Genomic DNA, 23,637 nt, shown 5'->3' on the forward strand with positions numbered 1-23,637 from the left:
CTGGCAGCCCTACAGCCTTCAGAGCAGCCACAGTGACATTTCATGAGCGTGATTCTGTCATATGACTCTCCTGCTTAAAACCTCTCCATGCCCCGATGGCCCACCGGACACAGATGGACCCCCGGGGCTGTTGACCAGACCTGGCAGGGGAAGTCCAAGCTTATCTCTATTTCTTAGCGCACAGGGCATATGGTGCCTCACAGGCATCACTCAAAACTATGCTACTCACATTTCTGTCCCCTAAATATGCTGTGTCCCTCCTCTTCTTGCAAGGCCATCCCCTCTGCCCTTCTCACCTAGCCATTGCCTGCCCCGTTCATTTTAAGGAGGCACCAGCCAGAGAGGACAGGTATATTGCGATTATCCCTCTGTAACTACCTACTCTGACTTCCTCTAATTCTATCCCCGTGTGGCAGAACCCAGGTGGCCCCTCTCCTAACATCCCAGGACCAAGCCTGACACAAATGTGGAACCAGCAGCCAACCCGCCACCATCACACACCTGAGAGGCAATTTCCTAGATGATGGGAGTGTTTCAAATACTTGCCAGATCCCAAATGGAGGACATGTAACTCTTTGACTGTCAAGCCAAGAAGCTGTGATTACGCACGTGGCTGGAGATGCATGCTCGTTTACATCAGAGCCCCGTGCGGTTCCGATGGCCCCGACCATGAAGAGTTTGGTTACCAGAACCCACTTTGAAAAGCACTTCCCAGTGAAACACACTAATTTACATTTTGAGAGAAATCGAAATACCACTACTGAGAAGGGCCGTGGTCATCACGTCCAACAGCTCTGCTCTCTGTAGGAGAGACAGACGAGGACTCACTCAGGGTGCTTAGCTCCCTGGGGGCCAGCTGAGTCGATGTCTTGGGCGTCTTAAGCCCCAAGCCAGTGTTACTCATTCTTGCTGATGAATTCCCATTCCCCTCGCCACCTACGGAAGAAGAAGTCAGTGGAGATTGCCAGCTCTGGGATCCGGGGCAGCCCCAGGGGTAGACCTCTCCATCCTGCCAGTCCCAGGGGTCTGCTCCTTCAGTCACCGTGTGTCTGTTCCAATGTCTGCTCATTATCTTGCTGACCTGGGGGCCGGGCTGGGGCTGCAATCCCAGCCCCAGCAGAAATGTGCTCTCAGCATGAGTCCCCAGGAAGCATCGCCCTAGTTCTGCCCCCACCGGCTCTGTGGAAACTGGGGTTCCTCTAGCCATATGAAGGAAGTGTTGGGCTAAGGCCTGCTGTCAAAGACACTCTTGGAGGGGCAGGCTGGCATCAAGTGCTGGCTCAGTGCTCTCCAGGCACCCTAGCTCCTGTGGCTGCTGTGCTGGGCATCAGCCTGCTCAGCTGCCCTGAGCAAGCACTGCAGACCAGGGCTTAGACAACAGAAACTCATTTTATCAGTGTGCTGGAGGCTGGAAGTCCAAGATCGAGGCTCTGGCTGATTAGGTTTCTGCTGGGGTCTTGCTTCCTGGCTTGCACTGGCCACCTTCCCACTGCCCACTGCATCCTCATGTGCAAGGCCTTTCCTTCAGGCCTGGGCTTGGAGTGAGAATGAGTGAGTCCACCAGGGTCTCTCATGAGGACACTCATCCTGTGGACTCAGGGCCCAGCCTAGGACCTCATTCAGCCTTAAGGACTTCTCTTGAGGCCCCACTCTAAATACAGCTATACCAGGGGTAGGGCTTTGACACGGGCACTTCAGGGGGCGCACTCCATAAACCGGGGGGCAGAAGCAGCTGCTCTGTCTGATGCTGCTAATGCCGCTCTGCTGCCCAAACAGCATGTCCTGGGACGTGTGTGGCTGTACTTTTGATGTTCCTAGAATGCTAAGTGACTCCTTTAGGCTTTATTCTCTACTTGTTCAGATGAGCAGGGAATCCGTATTTGAGGTGCTGTTTCCTCTTTCCGGAATGAATGTCACAGTCCTTCGACACTCACTGCACCCGCTTGGTGGGGGCTGCGGTCGGGCACCTCCCCTTCCTCTAAGCTGATGGGAAAGCCGTCCGTGGCTGGGCCCATCATGCCCTGAAGGAAGAGCACATTTCTCTGCTGCCCCTGCAGAGTGAAGGTATTGGCCCCCCTCCTCCACAGATCCTGGCTGAAAGGGCAACTACCAAATACACTTCGGCAAAACAGCAGTGAACTAGGAGGGCCTGAGATGCAAGAAAAATGATGAGCATGTGGAGCCACCCCACATACATTTAATTCATGCAGAGCTGTGAAATGACTATTGTTTATGTAGATAAATGTGGAATTAAAACCAGATAACAATGGCAACATCCTCATCTTATTAAGGGGTGGGCTGGAGCTATTGAAATAGAAAGAACTTTATACTTTGTTAGAATTACAGTTTGTGCCTTAGCAATTTTAGAGTGAAAACCAAAACACAGAAAATAATTTGTAACTTCCTAACCAATGGAAATACATGCTGGTGAAGAAAACATAATAGAGAAATCAATGTGCTAAAAGGCAGAAAAGGAGAAAAAAATAAAGCAAAGGAAAAAGTTGAGATAAACTGAAAACAGGAGGGAAGTGCTAACGCAAGCACATCAAATAAACATTCAGCGGAACGTCATGAGATTGTCATTATTTAGGTAAGGATATTTGAATACTAGTCATTGCATATGGTTAACTAATTATGATTTAATTATAAAACAGGACGATGCTTCCTCACTAACAGACAACAAATAAGGGAATGGATTTTTGAAAGTTCAACTACATGATGCTGAAAATAAGCATGGCTCACCAGAACATGGTGAAAGATTGGAAGCAAAGTTGACCAAAAGATAAAGCTGTCAATTCCAAAATAAAGCTGATGATGCTGGATTAATGTTAAAAAAATAGAATTTAAGGTGAAAAGCACCATTAGGGATAAAGAGAGATGTATTTTCCTGAGAACATGCAACACCTACAAGCCTGTACGTCTCTGAAGAATATGTGACTTAAAATATATGAAAACAACAAATTATAAAACTCACTCCATCACCTATCTCAGGAAATTACAAGTTGACATATGCACCACCTTAGTGAGAAAATGTGATGCAAGTCTATCAGAAATTGATAGAAGATTGTAATATCAGAGAAGATATGAAAAATACCATTTACACAATTGACCAAAAAAAAAACTACACTGAAAAAGTGGAGGATATACATTTTTATCAAGTTCATATTGAACATTTGCAAAAAAGTGACCATTTATTTGGTCACAGGGAAAAGTATTCAACAAATGCCAAATAATTAATAGCATTCCAGTTGCAATGGAATGAAATTAAATTAGAAGGTTCAAAAAACATATGGTGAAGAAAATAGCCCTGGTGCTCCAGCAGTCCCCAAGCACACTATTACGTGGGCTCTCCCTGAGAAGAGGCAGTGGCAGGCCGTGCGAGGATGCTTGAATCAGACAGTTTATTAAATCAGCCTAAACACACAGAGGAAAGCACGGGGAGAAACGGGCAAGTCCGGGCACTTCCCGAATCCTCCAGACACGGAGCTCGTGGGTTCTGTTTCTCTTCCTGAGGCACCACCTTTCCCCCTGAGGCTGTGGTCGTGTGGACTAGAGTTGAGTCTGAACAGTGGGCTCCACAAATGGGAAGTTCCCTGGGTCACCAGCACACCCCTGCTCCTGTGGAGAGACATGGAGAGGGGGAGGGTCTACTAGCTCCCTAATTTCTTTCAAGTCAAGTAGGCTTGGCTGTAGCTCACTACCAGCCCGCTGAGAAGACACTGTTTTCATGTGTGCTACTGGGGTAGGGCACTGGGGCTGTGGTGACATCATGATGCGTGTCTGAGGGCTGGCTGAATCCGGGGAAACACGCAGTCGTCAGCCCAGTGGGGATGCGGTCATGATCTGCTCTCCATCGCTTTCCTGCTCTAACCCAGGGTATTCTTTATCACATCATATTTTATGGATTTATTCTATCTATCTTGACACGGCTCATAGGTTACTAACTTACTTCCTGTATTTAACTCATCAATCCAGTTTGCCTGTGTTTCACAAGCTACTCAACTACTCATTATCTATACTTAACCTACCCTATAGTTTCACCATATCTCATAAAGTGATAGCTTACTGAAGATCTAAGCTTAACTGTTCTTACAAGCTTCAGAGAAACTCCATATGATCTCTGGAGCACCTCAACCATCTCTTTAAAGCACTCAAAGGCTTTACCATGAATACAGACTCATGGACAGAATTGCTGCTCCGGGTAACATACACACAGAACATGCGCGACACACACACACACACACACACACACACACACACACACACACACACACACACACACACACACACACACAAAGAGTCAACACACCAAAGGGGGAAAGAAAGTGACTTAAGGCAGCTTAGGAGGCTATTCTGCACCACTGAGCTGCATGATGTTTATTCTGGACAGGTCATTGATAATCACATGATGGTGGAGATGACGGCCTGCCCCACCCCGTGAGGACATAAGGGTGCACTTGAAATGAATCCCACTGGCAGCTCAGATTGGCATATAAAAATAAAATGTTACACTCACCATATTTATATCCTATTATCATCAATGTTTATATTATATCATTCTTATCATTATCATGTGACAACATTGATAAAACATCATAAACTATCCTGGGCCTTTGCCTTGCTCTGATTGTAAATGAGTTACTCTCTCTCTGAAGGGGTCTCATCGTCTCTCCCCCCACACCCACCATTTGAATTACCATCCATTCCCAGACTACGACAGTCAAACCCCAGACTGTGAAGTCGGTCCTGAAACACTAAGCTTCATTTTTCTCCCCCATTCCTTCCTGGAAGACTGGTGGGCTCTTTGACATATGATGATAAATCGGTCAGGCGTGTCTCTGTGTCTTCCTAACTGTAGGCCCCTGGCTGACCCTGGAATGCAAATAGAAGGGTCCCCACTGAGATGCTTCTGGGTGATCTCACGTGCAGGAGAGAGAAAGCCTCCCCCACCTGTCACACATGGGGTGCGGGTGCTTCCTTCACCCTCCCACGGGATGTTCATTCAAAATATCACCTCAGTGTGATCCTTCCTCTTTGTCCTTTGGTCTGAAGCTAGAAAGCTGGTAAGAGTGGCTTTTTTCATTTGGAGGTGAAGTGGGGGGTGGGGCAAAAATCCTAGTCACTGCTTCCAGCTTCGGGAGATGCTTTTCAAAATCTGCTTAAATCATGAGCTCAGACTATGAACTGGAGAGAGATTGCACTTCTGTAAGCCTTGTCCCTCGAAGCATATGTTAATCTCTTTATATGTGGAGCATCTGAGACTTTCAATAATTAAAAGAAACCTCTGAGCTAGACATTTCCTTGAGGAGCTGGGAGAGATTTAGGCTCCAGGGTCTATGTAACTCAGTAACATTTCCAATACCTTGGGCATTTGGATTTATTAGGTGGTGAGGACTGGCAACTTGAATGCAATAGGAATAAATAAATAAAGGTATGAGCGGAGAGAGGTCAGATATCAGGCCCTCCCACACTGAAGTCCCATTTCTTGTGGTTACTTACACAAGCACTGGTGGTCCTGGCCAGTCAGGCACCAGCAGCATTGTTTGTCCGGCCTCGGTCAGCCCCTGCCCCGCCCCTGCCTGGTTGTCCGTGAGACGGCGTGCCCTGGCAGTCCCTGCTGCCGCTCCTCCCCGCCTGTGCCATCCCACAGGCTCTATTCCTCACTGTCTTCCTTTTCTCTATGTGGCCTGGCCTTTCTTTTTTCCTGACACTTTGGTAAATGACACTTATGGGGTCCTGACTTCCCAGGGCAAATGGGAATTCCTCTCCCACCCCCCAGCACTGCATTTGAAGGGGAAACTTTACCAAGCTACAATTCACAGAATGTTTGCATTTGGACTTGACTCTCATGGTTGTCTGTCTGCTGCCTTACAAAGCCTCCTGGCAGGAAGGGGAGCAAACAGTGGGCATCGAGGCACTCCTTGAGCTAGAGGCTACGTGTGAATGAAAATGCACACATGCATTGCAGCAAAACGGCTCCCAAGCAGGCAGGAATGTCCTGAGGTGTCGCATCCTTGGGTCATGAGCAGGGGTTCCCGCAAGGACTCTCACTGCTGGTCCATGATCACCCCTAGAGTTGCTCCTTGGGTTCCCTGCCATGCTGTGCCACTGATGGCAGAAAGGATCAGGTAGGGCACAAGCATGCTCCAAAGAGATACTCTGCATGTTAGCTACACTTTCTGTCCCAGGAAATCCGCAACAATGCAGGTTTCAGGGGCAGCCCTTGCCATGCTGTCCTCAGAATTCAGCAGCTGAGAGTATCAGGCAGGGACACCACAGACCATCCTCTTTGAGTTCTCCTGGCGTTTTAAATCTTATTTGCCAGTGAACATAAACGAATCTTCCTCTGTATATGAAACAAGGCAGGCGGTCAACCTGACTCTAAGGTAAGTTAAAGAATGAGAATGGGAAACCTTCTTCAAGCCCCAAAGCAAGCAACACACTTACTTTTTGCATTTTTAGAGACATTCCAAATCATTCCTGAACGTTAAAAATCGTGCACCCATTTGGAATAATTGAAACTGAAATGTGGAAAGCATTACATTTCACTAATCCATTTACAACGGTATGAATTGCTTCTCATAGCCAACTGCCAGATGGGCTGCTTTGTTTAATAACTTGAATGCTGACGCTCCCCCGGTCAGGAGACCATTTTGTCACAAACTGTGGATTTTCTCCCTTTGTCTTTTTCCTTGAGGTGGCCTGGCTGGGGTCCAGGGCGTCCTGAGCAGTCAGCCAATGGGAGTACCTGCTCAGCTCCTTCCCAGCCCGGGACATGCCTCATCCCCCACTCACAGAGTCTTGGGGAGACATAAAGGGCATACAGAACACTTCCAGATCTGCTCCCATGCAGGATAGCTCAATTGCTCACAACTTAAAGGGATGAGGTATGCAACTTAAAGGGAAGAGGTATGCACGCTGTTACACCTGAAGAAGAGGAACAGGAATTGTTAGGACTTTGTCCACAAATAGAATATCAGAAAAAGCTTCTCAACCAAGGGCACCCAGGGGAAATGCTGTTGGGAAGACGGAGTGGCTGAGCAGCACAAGGTTCAGGCATTTGAGGTTCAGAGGATTGAGGCCCAGAGGCTTGCTAGTCCCAGGAATCAGAGCACCCAGGGCCCTCCAGGATGGCGCTGCTGCCTTCTTCTCACAGGCTCTAAGCTCCTCCTGCAGCTCAGGTCCATTTATGTGCCTTGTCATGAAAACCCAAGATTGTAGAAAGGTCAGGAGGAAGAGGACCGGAACAGCGATTCTCTGTGTGTGGGCTGTGGATCTCTGGGAATCTTTAGACCCCAAAATACTTTCACGATATTGTATTATTCAAACAATTTTCTTAATATAATACAAAGATGCTATTTGTCTTTCTCACTGGGATTAATTTTGCGTTGGTGATAAAGAAACAATGGTAGTTATGTTAGAGTTCTCCAAAGAAAAGGAGCCCATAGGATGTGTGTGTGTGTTTGTGAGTGAGTGTGTGTGTGTGTGTGTGTGTGAATGTGAGAGCATGCAGAAAGAGAGAAATAGGAATAGTGCTGTTTGGCAGGACAGTACATACATATAGAGTATAGATTTGGATTAGATGGATAGGTAGGCACTTAGGTAGATGAGTACACACATGATGGGGAGAGAGAGAGAGAGGAAGGGAGGAAGAGGGATTTTAAGGACTGACTCACACCACTGTGGGGCCCGCATGCTCCTCATCCTCAGCGCAGGTGGCAGGCCAGACCCAGGCAAGAGCTGGCGCTGCAGCCGGCGTCTGAAGGCCATCTGGAAGCAGAGTTCCCTCTTCCTCAGAGGATCTGTCTTTTCTTTGAAGGCCTTCAACTGATAGGATGAAGCCCACCCTTTTATTGAGGATAATTTTTTTTAGTCAAAGTCTCCTGATTTAAATGTTGATCTCATCTAAAAAAACACCTTCACAGCAATGTCTAGACTGGTGTTTGATGAAACAACTGGGAAACATAGCTTAGCCACGTCGACTCCTAAAATGACCCATCACAGCGGGTGAACTGCCGGTGCCTTAGCATGGATGAAGACCACTGGGTCAGAATCCACCTACTGAATTCTCCACAAGTGTGCACTCACTGAAAAAAAAAAGGCAAGAAAGAAAGAATGGAAGAAAGGAAGCCAGTTTCCCTTAAGAATATTCTTGATAAAATATAAAAAGAATTACTTCAATTAAATTCCAACCCCTAAGTTCACATCTCTTCATGTTCGGTGCGGCAGAAAAAGGAGACGCACAGGGCCCTCGGGCTGCCTGCCACAGTGTGCTGTCCACTTCCAGAAAAGCCCCATGTGACCGTGCGGGCTGGGAGTTTAAGGTGCCACACTTGCGTCCCCATGGAACACCGCCTGTACCTTAAGGAACAGCTGATAGACAGTCGAGGGTGACTCAGGCTGGGCTGCTCGGCAGACGTCATGCAAAGGAGCATGCTGAGCCTGTCACTTTGAAGAGAAGAGCTGGCAGTATTTGTTGACAATAATAAAATTAATTTTTTAAAATAAAAATTAGAATTAAAAATGATAAAAGTTATAAAAATTGACACTTTCCCAATACTTAAAGACTTTTATCTTACCAATTGCAACTTGTTTTAATGTTGTGTGAATATCATGCACAGTTTGGTGAACTGGTATTTTCCAGTGAACCAGTGCTTGATGTGGGAAGGTGGGCATGGGGCAAAGATCCGTTCCAGGGAGCCCGGGGTTTTCATGTGACAGAGTATGGGAAGGCCACTGCTTCCTACCTCAGAGCCCTGCAGGGAAGGGATGCCATCTGTCCTGGGAGGGTGGGTTTCAAGGGCAGTGCGCCAGGGTGCAGGGTCCCTTACAAGGAGCAGGCAAAGTGGGGGGACCAGGATGCACCACCACGGCCTGGGGTGTGAAGCAGAAAAGCAAGGGACCCAGCCCAGGCTCCTGAGAGGAAGGGGCCGACTGTCCTTTTCGGCAAGTCCCGGGAGAGGGGAGGCTGCCTTCCGTTCCCTAGGAGGCAAGAGGTGGGGCCTCCAGTGCAGCTGCGCGCCTGGCTGGCTGTTTTCTCTGCTGCTCCCTGTGCACAGCGCCATCTTCCTGCCCATTTTCCTTCCCTGCTGGCTTTCTCCTCAAGTTGACCACATGGCTGCTGACAGAGCACCGCTTACCACGCTACAGACAATGCTTCCATACTTCCAGTTGAAAGAATTCTAGAGAAAAAGCCGATTCCCCCTATTTGGGTCTGACGCCAATCCCTGGACTGATCAATAAGAACAAAGGTGTGGGGGGATGGGACCATGGGGTTCACTGGTGTGCGCCTCTGTGTCCAAGCACCCTTCCCAGAGCAGGGAGAATCCCCAGGAGCCGGCAGCACCCACGGGCCATGGGCTACAGAATGGGGAGGGTCTCGGAGCCTCAGAGGCAGATTTGGTTTCCCGTTACTCCCTGCAACAGTCCCTTGTCAAGGTTTGGCTTTTAATCAGCTGAACTACATGGAATGGCGAGGAAGTCTCTGCGTCCATGCAAAGCAGGAGCACCACTGGGGAAGCCTGTGTCCCTTGGGACCCAGTACAGGGGTGGCAGTGGCAGTTAGCAGAAACCCCACTGAAAGGTCAAGGACAAGAGTCAGTGTAAGAGCGCTTGGCTGCCCGCCCCCACCCCCCTGTGGTTTCTCTCTCCATTGCCAATCTTCCCTTTGTTAAGATAGAATGAGGGAGGAGGGGGTTCCTTCTCTTGGACTGGTGGGGACACAGGTGGGAGGCCTTCGGGGTCTGCAGTGGTAGGTCACGAAGGCCATCTGAAAATGACTGATCAGTGCCAGATGGTGCCAAGATTTCTGCACTGAGCTACTGGGTAGTTGGTGGCTCTTTGTGTAACGAGTGCAGAGAGCATCAAGAGTCAGGAAAAAGAACTAATAACACTTAACCTGACTGAGTCTTTTCTTGTGTAAATTACCCGAGGCTTCTGAGAAATGCGCCTACCCTAAATTAGATAACTAGAAGTGGGCAACAGCCTGGGAATGCCTGGGGATGTAACCCGTGATAAGTCACGTAGACATGCTTGGGTAAGCAAGAGATAACAATTGAAGCGGGCAGGCAACTGGCGCGTTCCCTAAAAAGGTTACAATGTTTCCCATTGGTTACAATATAGAGTGTGTTTTAAACCTATTAGTTGTAGAACTGCCCGGGCTTTGGTGTAACGGCTGTGAAGATCCTATATAATCAGTACCCAAAGTTGCTTCGGGTCGGCAGCTCGGACTCGGCCTGCGTGTCAGGGGAGGTGCTGTCGACCCCAGCTTGCTGGCTGAATAAAGACTTTGCTTGGATTTTCATCTCCGTGTCTGTGTGTCTTGTTCTCTGGGAAACCCCGGAGTCCTAGACCCTAACATTTGTATGAAAAATAGAGGAAGAGATGTATTTGGGGGGAAAGCAGTAAGCTAGACATCACATGTGTCTGGTCTGAGGGGCCAGTGTGACCTCCAGGTCAGAGTGTCCTATGCTCAACTGGACATCTGATGAGAAGCTCAAGAGAAAACCCTTCTCTGCAGATCCCATCACAACAGCAGCCTATGCCAGGTCCCAGAGCCCCTGCACGGAGCAAGTGTTTGTCAGCCCCAGGCCTGCCTAAAAGGCAGGCAGAGCCCAGAATCTTCTCTATCCTTGCCATGGGGCCCCATAATCAACGCAAAGTGCCTTCATTTTAATCCCCTCTGATCTCTACCCAGCCGTATTTACCCAGAAACATTCTGAATTTCTTATTTTGGCTCCTGGAGTTCACCTTGCCCACCAGCAACCCCCCACTGGTGGCCCCACCTTCGTGGCCAGGCCAACTGAGATCCACATGCACCGTGCCTGTGATGTCTCCCCACTGTGCCTCAGACCCTACGCCCCTTTCCTGGAACATCTCAGACTTTCCAACTCTTTTAATTATTACTTTTCTCTGATCATACTGAGATTACAGTTCCCAACCGGCCTGTCCTTGGGACCCTTAGGCCCTCCAATACCTGTCACTCAGGTGGGGCACCTCAGGACCTTTACTCTTGTTTATTCTGCCAGGAATGTTCTCACATTTGCATTGCTCAGTCCCTCCCTTCTCTCCTCCGCATCGCTGCATCTGGGAGCCTCCCTTGGCTGCCCTGTGTGACTGGACACCTGGACATCTGTGTTGCTCATCTTGCTCTATTGTCCCTCATGGTGTTACTGTCACGTACCGTAATATTTTCCACTAGTGTTATTGTCCATTGTTTTTCTCCTCAACTAGAGCATGAGCCCAATGTGTACAGAGCATTAATTTGTTCTATTCATAGCCTCCCACCTTTACTTCGAAGAGCACCTGGCATGTAGCACGTGCTCCATAAATACTTGCCAAATAAGTGGATTCACTTCCAAAGTCTCTTTGCTTTCTATGTGCAATCAAGGGTCCTTAAAACATGCCTTTTACAGTGAAAGAAGGAAAAATAATTCTTCTACTCAAAATGACCACTTTCTCCTTCGTCTCCCAACTCCACACAGCCACTCTTGACAAATCATTTTCTCTTTGGGATGGTGCTCTTTGGTGGGAGAGTCAATTGGGTTGGCACATTTGACTTCTTGACTTCAGAGTGCTATGGACTCACATTCATTCACTCAAGCCAGAGAGGACTTCTGCTCCCACGCCAGGAAATTCTCAGGTGAGTTCCAGCAGAGGAAGCAGAGAAGCAGGGAGAAAGATGTTTGGTAGTTTATCAAGATTTTAATTCTAAGTTTATCTAAATAACTATTTTCTTAAGTGATGACAGCAATACATGTATGTTGCAGAAAATTTGAAAAATATAGAATTTTATTTTTTGGTTGATTCTGATAAACACAGAATGCTTCCCCCATTGAGGCATTATTTTAAGACCATTCATCATAACATTCACATCGTTGGTAGACACTATTATTATCTCATTTTTTTTCAGATGGGGATATTCAGGCACAGAGGATAAGTCACTGGCCTGAAATCAGGGGGCAGGGTGGGAGTTAAATCTAAATTCTGACCCCAGAATCTATGCTCTTAAATACTGTGAAAATAACATAACAGGTGAGCAATCATACCATTTTTGACATCTGGGTGTTTTTCTCTTTTTCAGGGCTTTTGTTTCTACCCTGTGTGTGTGTGTGTGTGTGTGTGTGTGTGTGTGCACGCGTGCATGTGTGTGTGTGTGTCTATAGGCATATTCTGGGTCATATTGTAGAGTGTTGTTTAGTTTGTAAGTAATTTCATAAAATATTATGTAATTAACATTTTTCTAAGTCATGAACTCCTTTTTTAGACTCTTTATGCCACTTACTCCTATACATATATCTTAGCTAATCTGACCAGCTCCGACTACTGAACATGCAGGTGCTCTGAGCTTCTCAGCATCAGTAAGCCCCTGCACTCAGGAGCCCTCCATGAGAACCTTCCCAGGAAGAGCCTGTCTTTTGTAACCTTGAAAGACACCTTGACATCTGTTGCTCTGCTTCCCTGGGGCTACTGTGAGCAGAACAGGGCTTTGACTGGCATCACTGATGGCTTGTGCGTTTTTATTTCTGTGACACAGTTGCATCTGAGTCCGAGTATGGACGTCCAACATCACCAACCACAGTGCGGTCAGAACCACTTGTTCCCTTGACATCGTTGACCACACATTCAGGGCTTCCCACTCCATGCCCTGTGCTGCCCACCAGTGAGGGTGAGGAGCGACCTTCCCAGGAAGAGAGAAACAGTACTGCCGTCCCAGCCCTGTTCCCAGCCTGCTCTCTGAGTAGGCACAGTATCACCTCGTTGGTGGAGCTCATGAAAGATGTCTGCTGCTTTAAGGCATTTTCCAGAAAACAGGAGCTCACTGCTCAGCTGCCATCACCCAGAGCACTTTTATCCACTTTTGGTGGAAATACTGCTCAAATTCAGCTTCTCCAGGGTGGAGATTTAGTTGTCTCAGTATCCCTAGGGTCAGAAGGTTGTCTGGAACCGATCAGGCACTGAACATGTACTTACTAATTGAACGAGTACGTGGAAACGGTCAGGCTTGGCCGGCCTTCTGCAGAGCTGCTACAAGCCTTCCTGCGAGTCAGGATGCCACCTCCCAGCCGCCGCCGTGGCTGCCCCGGCTGGGCTGCAGTGCAACCCGCCTGCCCCTGCAGTCGGAAGCCTCAGCCGTGCTGCCTCGGGTTCGCTCCTGCTCCTCCCGACCTTCTTTCCCCACTGCAGGTCATGGCGGCTTCTCACCTGCTTCTCTTCCCTCAGCTGCTGTCCGAGCTTGTCACTGATGGTCACATGCAGCTTCTCACCTGATACGGGCGTATAATTACTAATGAATGCGGTTAGCGAAGTGCTTTCTGCTTACATGGTGTAAAGAAGCAGGCCACGAAACATGTGGGCATTTTAAGGGCATTTCCTACAGTGCCCAAGGGTCAAACCTGTGGCCTGTGGAGGTACCGTCACAGGCTGGTCCAGTCCCCAGCCCATGAGGACTGGTGAGGGCCACACATTTCCTCATTTCCATGTTATTTTTTCACAAACACGGAGCCACTTGCTGCAATTCATCCAGTATGAGCAGCCTGTTGATGGCATTAGCCCCTCCAGACAGGGTGGATTTATCAGAAAGGGACAGCAGGCAGAAAGGAAGATGGTCTCAAAGAGCATGATGCATAAACAGAGGAAAGGGGGTGTCTCTGCTTTAGGTGAGGTGGGGGTCCCACCTGCTGGGTGCTTAGTCCAGCTTGATGCCTCAGAGCTTCCAGTCCCCCATGGTCCTTGTGTGCTCTGGGGTCCTCCAGGAAGCTGTGCCAGCAGAATTAGACACACAAAAGGCTTCTTCGGGGATGTCTGCGAGGGATAAATGGGAGAAGGAGCGCAGCAGGCAGGTGGGGTTTGGGGTGGGAGGCTCAAGCGCGGTGCAGGTCTGCCACCTGTGCAGGGAGGGCGCAGAGAGGGGAGGCCTGGGTGGGAAGAGCCTCAGACTGAGAGGCAGCGCCAGCTGGCAGGGAGCCCAGAGCAGAGGCCCCTTTAGTGAATCCCTGCACTGGGCAGGAATGGCCTGGCTCTTGTACCCACCAGAGCTGCCTGGGGACTTGCTGCCTCAGGATCAACCCTGCAGCAGATCTCAAAGCTGGGAACTGCCAGCCAACTACACTCCTTGCTGCAGGGCTCTCTGTAAGGGTGGGCTGAGCGGTGCTTGCCCGCGGCTGCTCCCTATGCGCCTGTACCCTCTCACATAGGTGTGGGGCCCTGGAAGGTGGGAGCTCGGGGCTGGCCCCTTCCCCTCCCCTCTGACCCATCCTGAACTGTCATCATGTGCCTGACCCCGGCTGTGAGCAAGCAGTCTTCTGTCCAGCCTCTCTCAGGAATTCAGGATCAAACCAGATAAAGGGCTATGGTGAGAGGGAAGAACTGGCTAATGCAAACGTAGAGGCTTCAAGAAGGTGCTAGGTAGGGAAAACCATGTCATGGTGGTCTTTTCTGGAAGGACCCACAGACCGTAGCTGAGGCACGGAGTGAGGCGAAGAGTAGGTCCTTTGACAGGAAGTGACAGGGTTGGCAGGGGCCACCCAGCCTGTGGATCTCCGTAGCACTTCCCACAGGTTTATCTGTTGTTTGCTGCAGATGAGCATGAATCCTGGGATGTGAACATATTTATTTACCTTGAAATGTGTATTTACTTATCTCAAATTTATTTATGTATTTATTTTATTCAAATCTTTACATTTTTGCATTGGAAACCTAATTTCCCCTAAAAACCTGTTCACCGTCTTCTGGGAATGTTTTGAATGCACTAGTTCTCCTGATGCACCTCCGGACACTTCCCGCAGCGGCCCCCCGGCTGGAGGTCAGAATGGTTCCACAGTAACAGTTCTTCATCACAATTCAGTGAAGAAATTAACACCATCAGAAGTTCAGGTGTGGAGACTTGCTGTTCTGGTGGAGAACAGGAGAGCCCCAAATGTTTGCTGAGCTGGTTGCTGGAGGCTGACCCACCTGGGGGTGTTCTTTGCTCTGCTGGGGCTGCAGGCTGACCAACATGGATGCATTTCCCCTTGATAGATGCAACTTGGCTTTCCAGCTCCTAATGGGGTCACCAATAGCAGAGGCAAAAGATTTGAGGGCAAGAGGGGAGAGAGAGGTTCAGAAATGGCTTTCACATCAGTCCCTGGTGCCCTGGCATCGTCCTCTCTGCCTGCATCTCAGGAGTGGTCCTCTCACTGACTCTTCCAAAGAGAACTACGAGAAGAAGCTGAAGGCATCTCCCTTCCAGTCTTGATGGAGGAAGGACTGCCAACAGAGAGCTAGTCCTTTCTGCCTCCCACGACCCAGGGCTGAGCAGTATGTGTGGTGTGATTACCTATACTGCCTTACTTCTCACAGCAATCCCTGGAGTATCGAGGCCATTTGACAAAGGGGGAAGTTGAGGCACAAACTCAGGGTCTCAGACTTTCTAGACCGCATCTGACCATATCTGTTTCCCCCTCTATGATTCTTTCATTTCCTGACTTCTCTTTGATTTCTTCAGTACAATTTCCCCATTTTTTGTATCTCTTAATAGCTAAATGGACGTAATTTTGAAATGCTGAAATTTAGTATAAAGTATTCCAATTCAGATAACCGAAATGAAAAAATAAATTTTGATCATTCATTTAATTTCACATGATTCTAAATTCTATTGTATTTGTATTAAATTGTTCAGGCTATCACAGTAGTAGTTCACAATGGACCTAGTTTTATGAGATTGTAAACAAATAATGAGGTAACATTTCTGAATTTCATGGAGACATTAGACTAAAAGTGATTGTATGAAGTTAACAGATTCAGAATATAATACAAAATGAAATATATTCATAAGAAGCCATACATATGGTCAAACTTGTCAGTAGACGTCATTCATATGTTTTGTTAGTATAATTTATTTGTTGAAATTATTTTTTAAAAATTAATTGGCTAATGAAAATTATTTTTAATACCAGGTTCTTATTTGAATGTGTTATTTATATTGAAATGAGGTTTAAATTTCCCTTTTTGTGAAATACCTTCACAGAGCTTCAACCAGGGTGTGTCCAAACCAACATAAACATGAAATGGTATCTCCCTAAAACCTTCTCTGGAAGTGTGTTTGTTTCAAGACCTATCATGTGTGAACTGAAAACTTACCACCAAAAATTGGTCACACCACAGCAAGAGGTAAGACACACTGGCTTTTAGCCCCTCTGCTAGATGTTACTACATACGATAAAACTATTTCTCTTCGTTGTAACATCTTTTTTTTCATTTTTAGTTGTGGTATTTATTAAATAAGTAAATATTTATTTATTATTATTTATTATATAAAATATGCATCACAAAAAATGTACCCTTGTAGCCATTTTCCTGTGAACTATTCCATGACAGTAAGTATCAGGTACAGTGTCCACCCCCAGCCACCCCCAGAACGTTCTCATCTTCCTCAGCTGAAATGCCATCCCCATCCTAACAATGGGTCAAAGCTTGATTCTGCTCTCTGGTGAGTCCACTTCAAATAGCCATTGAGTACAGGTCCTCACCTCTTTTGTAGATAAAATATGAACACCGGAAGTCAAGATGATGGTCCTTCAATAGGCCCAGAGGAATCCACTGAGCTCTGTAACACCCTGTCATCAGCACGCTGGCAACCGTTGTCCAACCAGCCACAATCCCTGCGGTTCTTCAGAGATCCTTCTCACTGGTCTTCATTTTTGTTTCCACAGGAACATCACGTCTTTGTCAAAGGACTTGCTGAAATGCAGCCGTGGTGCCCCTGGGATCTTGGTCCCTGAAATATAACAGACTCTCCTGATCTAACAGGTCAGTAATCTCACCTCCCACTCCTTATCTCAGATGCTTTTGGCAGGACTTTCTCTTCTTGCCTGCGTGCTGGCTCTTAATCTCTGTCTGTTGCTCTTAGACATGTGTGCACGGCCTGTGTATGTCTCATGGGCTCAGTTTTTCCATCAGGGAACTTTGTCTGAGGGCCCACTGGTCTGTACTATAAGATGACAGGTGCTCTCTCATTTTCGTCTCTGGAGACAGTGTCCAAGCAGGTGCCACCTCCCCCAGCTCAGGAGTCCTAGTGCTGCCCACTGCCTGGCACCACCTGCCTCCTGCAGCCAGGCCCTGTCTGGTACACGCCGTCCACCATAGCTGCCTTCATGGCCTCATACCCCTCAGGCGGCCTGCCAGACCATTAGGTACCTCTGGACCCTCCCAGTTCTTTTGTGATAGCATTCCTCTGGAACTTTCTGGTAGGCCCAGATGCATCTTTTCTCAACCAGCTTTGTATGCCTGACTTATTTTCATAGACCTACCACTTGCCAGGCCTTATTCTAAACCTGAATCCTCATAACAATCTTCTGAGCTAAGCGCTATTTATTACCTCCACCTTCAGATAAGGAATTGATTGCGGAAATGTTAGGTAACTTGTCCCCAAACTGGGATCACATGCAGCTGTCTGGCTCCAGAGTTCATGGTCTCAACCCTGTGCTCTGCTGGGACTCCTGAGCAAACCAGTTCTTTCTTGGCACTTACATTAAATGGCCCCTGCTCTGCGTAAGTCATCTGAGGTACAGTTCTGAGCACTGCTGGCAGGGCCATGCTGCAGATGTTCGCACGTGCTGAACTGTCCTTTAATTCATCTGATTGGGACCCCATCAGCTCTCACGTGATGGAAACCCCCATTGCCTGGACAGACCACAGGTCATTTATCCCCTCATTTACTGAAGGACAGCATGGTTGCTCAGTGAGGACACCATGGTTTGACAATTAGGAATAAAACTGCTGCAAATGTCATGTGCAGGTTTTTGTGTGTTCATCAGTTTTCAACTCCTTTGGGTAAATACCAAGGGGCAGTGGATGCATTTTTTTCAACACCTAGTAACAAATGGCCGGTAGGTTGTTTGGTTCTTCATCAGGCAGAGTTCCCTGAGAAGTGAGAACATGGCAGCATCACTTCCTTATCCCCTGAGCCCTGCCACATGACGTGATTATGAAATGTGTCCCTGCCATGTGATCATTGCTGTGTTTCGCTTTGCTTGTAAAGACCTCAAAGTTTGGGCAAGGAGATAAGGCATGGATTCCTGAGGGTACAAGGGCTCTCAGCCAGCGTGGCCAGTCCAGGAGGGTGCAGATCCTGGATGGGAGCAATGGTCTGGGCTGGAGCGAGCTGGGAAGGCCTGGCCAGAGCTGGCTGGCAGAGGGCCCTGGAGGATGGGAGAGACCAGGCCTCACCATGGAGGCTGGTGCTCATGGTGGGGGTGTGCCTGGGCCATGGCCTGTAGGATTCCTTGTGGGGGGGATTTTTAAAGAAAATTGTGGGCAGGAGGGTTGCAAGCATCTGACCTCCCAAGGTGTCTATTTCCCTCCCAGATATGGCCTCTGAATGCTGCTGTTGGCCCCGGGACTAGCTGATGGGCACCAGAACCCTGCCAGTGCCCATTAGTCTGACCAGGGGCTGCCAAGCAGTGGCTATTTTCTTTTTAGGTAGATAAAGAAGGAAACCATAGAGACCAGTCTTGGAGGCCAAACTCTGCCAGGGTGGCACAGTGCTTGCCTACCACAAAGGGAGGCCTGGAGAGAGATGGCAAGGGAGGGGATGGCAGAGTAGGCACCCTAGGAATGGGAGCAGAATGGTAGGAAGTGAGGAAGAACTGCGTGGGCAAGATAGCTGCCCAGGTCAGGCGCACATCCGACATGAACGTTCAGCTATAAATGTGGATAAGTCATAAGGGTCCTTTCACATCCCTCCCTCACTGTCTTACCTCCTTTTATATTAAACATCTTTTTGTGTCATTTGATACTACTCGTCAAAATGATAGGATACAACCCAGCAATGCTGTGGCAGAAGGAACACATTGGAGCTTCATCTTTGAGACTTCCCCCCTCCCCCGGGCACGCAGAGGCCAAGCTTTCCCTGATGCACAGCCCGTGACTTAGGGCCAGGCCACTTTGCCTTCTTGTTTTCCGGTCAGTGACTAGTGAGTGGCCTGTCGCTCCTGGCCTTGGCAGTGCCCGTGTGCCATGACAAGGCTCGGTCCTGGCCCCACTGGCAGCAGGAGACGAACAGGTGTGTCCCAGGAGGGCGACACACAGGCTGGGCTCCAGACTGGCAGCTTCCCTTTGCTCTCCTCAAAGGCACTCGCTGGGCACAGCCTCTCCAGTCTCCAGGATGAAGGGGTACTGTGGGAAACGCATATTTGGGTAAAACCAAAGTGCTTCATAGTCATGAAGAAACGGCCTCTCAGACACTCTGATATGATGGATTGGATTCAGCAGGGTGACCATGGGCTGCGATGACTCCCAAGTGCTGTGTGGATGGGTCACTAACACCGGAGGCCAGTTTTGGCAGGTCAGGTCACTGGCAGTCTTGGTGTCTGGGGCCAGTGCAGCATTAGCACTTTGAACTGTATTATCAGGTTGCGGCTCCAGTGGTTCCCCTTGACCCTGTCGCTGTGTTCTGTCTCCTGCCCTACCTTTCCGAACATCTTGTTTCCCACCTAGTCTGAACCAGCCAGGCCCCCTGTTGATAACAGCCATCTGCTTCCTCGGGAGCCCTGTCACCCAGCTCCCTTGAATCATACTCATCAACTCATTTATTGTGTCTTTTCCACCAGCAAGTAACAGACATAAAGGCAGGAACTCCAGACCCAGTCGGGGCTCCATAGACACTTGCTCAAAGAAGAAGAAATCACTGGCAGGCACAGTAGGGTCCCTGCAGGAACACAGGACGGGCTGTCACCCCATCAATATCAGCACAGAGATTAACAACCCATTCGAGCATTGTCACTCCTGTGCGTGGGCCTGTCTTTGGTCCAATCGTCGGATTTGGGGTTTGGCTGTTTTATCTCAGCTCAGGTCCTGGCCCTCCCTCCCAGAACGAGATGGACGGTTTCTTCTCCCTGGTTTCCTGCACTTTGAGTGAAGTTTGATTGCACAGTGAAATGGAAATTCCTGGACTGAGAAAGGTTTATATATATACTTATAAATATATATATATATATATATATATATATATATATATATATATATATATATATATGCTGAAACCAAAGGAATGGAAATAGATATGATGGTCAAATATGGACAACAGACAGTGAAATCAATTTTAATTAGGAAAAAATGTAGACAATTCAATCAAGAAGTGTAAACTAAGTCACAAAGTACTTGATGTTGGCAAAAGGAGAAGTAGATTAAGAAGATTAAGAGATAGCTATATATGCAGAAATAGTTTGTTTTCTTTCTTCCCAAACTGTGCGTGTTTGTTACTTTTCTCAAGCACCCAATCAGATCCCAAATAATGAGTCCATTCCCTTGGCAACGTGTCATCAAAAATGAGAGAGATGGAGGGAAGAGTAGAATGTAACCATTATCAAATCTGTCATGACTGCTCACCTGAATGTTTTCATGCCGGGTTAGCAGGAGATGCTATGCATGCCTGTGTCTGGTAAAACCATCTGTTCATTGGAGATGATAATTCTGGAAAGGGAACAGCCTCTGATGCCATGAGCCCTTGGATTGGGGTGGTGATGACTTGGAACATTTCAAAGAAAAAGAGAGCCTTCTAGGGATAATAAGGTTATACAAAATAAAAAGATTTATTTTTATTCTGGTTTCAGAGGTGGGGAGGGGAGGGATGCTGCTGTACAAGGTTTGGAAATCCTTAAAGAGATTACGCCTAAAGGACACCTGCCTCAGGGTTCAAAAATAAAGCTGGGATAATGTCACTGGGTGAAAAAGTTTTGAGGATGTATTCAAGAGGAGCCTTACTGGAAAAAAAACAGTTTCTTTCTCTGCAAGCAAAAAGTCCAGGTGGCACAAAGGGCTTTATGTATTTGTTCTCCCTTGTATTTTAAGCCTCAATGCAGGTTTGTCTTCTCTTAGGTGCAAACAACCATATAATCACCACCATAGTCAAACAGCACCCTTCAGTAATTCCCTGCAGAGCAGAAATAAATGCAGCCAGTTTGGGATTTTGCAAAGAATGCAGATCCTAAAAGCCCTGGAGTCCTGTCCGGGCCGCAGAGCCACAAGCAGCCCAGTCACTGGTCCAGGACTTGGCGAGTACGGCAGCTCTCCGAGCTGGGCTCTGCTCTGACTGTAATTCCATTATTAAATTCAAGTTTTCTGCCTTGTTTATGCCAACACAAGGTGGCCTCAAATTAAACATAAAAAATGGTTCAACAGCATGGTGAATCTGTACACTTGCCCTCCATGCATGGGTCCCATTTGGGTACCAAATAGTGAAGGGTCTTTGGAAAGGGCCCTTTGCATTCGCTAATGGAACTTCTCTCCTGTGTAGCTGAAGTGAGAGATGAACAGGTCTGACCTCGGCTGGCTTTTCTGTGCATGCCATCTGTTAATTGCACATATTCTCACCATGTTTCCAAACACACCCCACTTGCATGTGAGCTCACAGTGTCTTTGATGTTTCCAAGCAAGTGGTGTGAGCACAGCAGCTTCTGCCCAGGCCTTTGAGGAAGGCTGGGCTGTCTTGCCATATCCATTCCTCTCTAAGGGTGAAGCTGTGGTGAAATAGCCTGCAGACGCTGCTCAGTGGTGCTGAAAATGCAAATTAATGCATCTCAGCTGCTGACATTTATTGAGTCCTCACGGAGCACAGGGTGTGCTGAGCAATTTAGGGGTACAGACTCACTTCATCCCCTTAGCACCCTGTGTGCCACGTATCAGTTGGGATGAGGTCAGGACAACAGGGAAGTCTCGTGACAGCAGCAAAGAAGTGCTTGATCCTCAGGAGGCTGCTTAGACTTCCTGGTGGACTTGCAACCCGTCCTGGGTTGACTCTCTGCTGCCACCTTCGCTGATCCCTGGCCAACTCTGAAGAGCCCATGAGAGCCTCCCATTTGTGGAATCTGACCAGAACCCATGGGCAGATGGGTGGAAATGAATCTCCAGGGTTTGCTCTTAGGGAGTAGGGAGCACTTTGAGGGCAGTGTGGTATTGGGTGGCAACACACAAGACTTGGAAGCACTGTTAGCACCATTGTACAAAGGAGAAACTGAGGCACACAGTGGTCAACCCACTTGTGACCTGTGCTAGGTGTTCCACTGGTAAGTGGGATCCAGAACCCAGGTCATCAGCTTTGTCCCCACTCCCAACCCCCGACCATACTGCCCGGTATGACAGCTGCGATGCTGAGGCTGTCAGTGGGCCACCTCGTCTGATCCTCAGGGCAGCCAGGAGGCCGGGGAGAGGCAGATACTCTGGTCGCCTGTTGTACGTCAGGAATGCCCTCGGAGGCAAGGTCTGCCTGGGCCGGCGGGCAGCTTCCCAAACAGTAGAGGTTGGCTGAACCCCGGCCTCCTGCCCTCTGGGCTTTCTCTGCAGTAGGAGGGTGGGCCAAGGTTGTCAGGAAAGGGCTCCCACAGTCTCCAGAATGCCTGACAGGAGCTCGAGCGGTGGTTTGGGTGAGCCACAGTGTGTGCCCATCACAGATTTCTTGGCCAGCAGGGGTGGTGGAGGGTGCGAAGTGGGTTCCTGAAAATCCCATGGCCGTGGCTGGGAGTAACGGAGCTGGTTATTGGAGCATCTGGAGCACTGAAGGGCCACCGACAGCACCAGCCTGGGCTTCCTTTGCACTGAATCCTGGGGACTTTGGGGGAGGCAGTGGGGAGATGATCGGGGGAAGAGGACGGCCTGCTGTCTTGTGGCAGATATGAAACCTCAGTCATGACTGGACTGTGGGAAAGGAAGTCAGACATTGGCCTTGAGGAAGTAGGCCAGACCGACTTTATAATATCCAAAATGAGGCCTTACACATGCCTGAAGGTAATGAGAAAAGCTAAGCGCTTCTCAGAGGCAATGTCCAACTCGGCAGAACAGAGACTTGAAGGCAGGTGTGAGGATCGTGGGGCATTAAAAGTGAGGCTGTTTCTGGATTACACCCTCCTGGCAGGCAGCCCCTTCCACAACCTGGCTACGAGACATCACAACCTCCATCCTCTCAGAACACCGAGGTGAGGTCATGATCCTGCTTTACAGGTGAGAAAACTGAGGCTCCGAGCATTAACTGCCTCGCGTGCTGTGATGTCACAAGACTCACAAACAAAACCAGATGGACAGACACGGGCAGTTGGGTCAATACTGGGAGGCTGGATGAAGACTGCTGGCAATTGCACTGGCCGATTGCTCTCCCGGGTGGGTTTACCTCTGGCTGGGTGTGGGACCCTCGCCAAGGTATTTTGATATAATTGAATGGAAGTGATTGTATTTGCACTTACTGAGAAACTGGTGTGTAGTTCATGAATCATTCATATTCTAGTGAAGTAGCCATGGATTGAGATACTTGATCAAAAATCCAAGGTACAATTTATGTTTGGTTCTGACATTGATTTATTCAGAAGGACATTAAAGGTGGTGTTTTATTGGTTGGCATGAGAAGGGACCTGGCTGAAATGACAGAACTGGGTCATCAATAATCCCTCAGGGATCAACAATCAGTTGGGAAAAAGGAGAAATTGTGAACATCAAATAGTGGAAAGACAGCCACTCCAGAGTGAGTTCCATCCAGGACAGGGGCACAGGTCAGAGTCCACAGCACCTGGTAGTCTGATGCTTAGAGCCAAAGAAAGGAGACTGTGGTCAGAAAAGTCCTTTATTCGCTAAGAGCGCAGACGTTCCCTAAGCCTTACATCTGAAGGCTGA

The 23,637-nt window shown here is 48.4% G+C and overlaps 1 long non-coding RNA gene across 1 annotated transcript; it reads right to left on the reverse strand.

The window, feature by feature from the left end:
- Positions 1 to 14,634: 14,634 nt before the first annotated feature.
- On the reverse strand, positions 14,635 to 17,312 carry LOC118971752 (uncharacterized). Its single transcript, XR_005060390.2, has 3 exons — positions 17,289 to 17,312; positions 16,509 to 16,756; positions 14,635 to 15,040 (listed from the first exon to the last, which is right to left on the reverse strand). It is a non-coding gene; the product is annotated as an uncharacterized lncRNA (long non-coding RNA).
- Between the last annotated feature and the right edge of the window lie 6,325 nt (positions 17,313 to 23,637).

Source organism: Manis javanica, chromosome 3 (genome assembly GCF_040802235.1).
Source record: "Manis javanica isolate MJ-LG chromosome 3, MJ_LKY, whole genome shotgun sequence".
Classification (NCBI taxonomy): domain Eukaryota; kingdom Metazoa; phylum Chordata; class Mammalia; order Pholidota; family Manidae; genus Manis; species Manis javanica.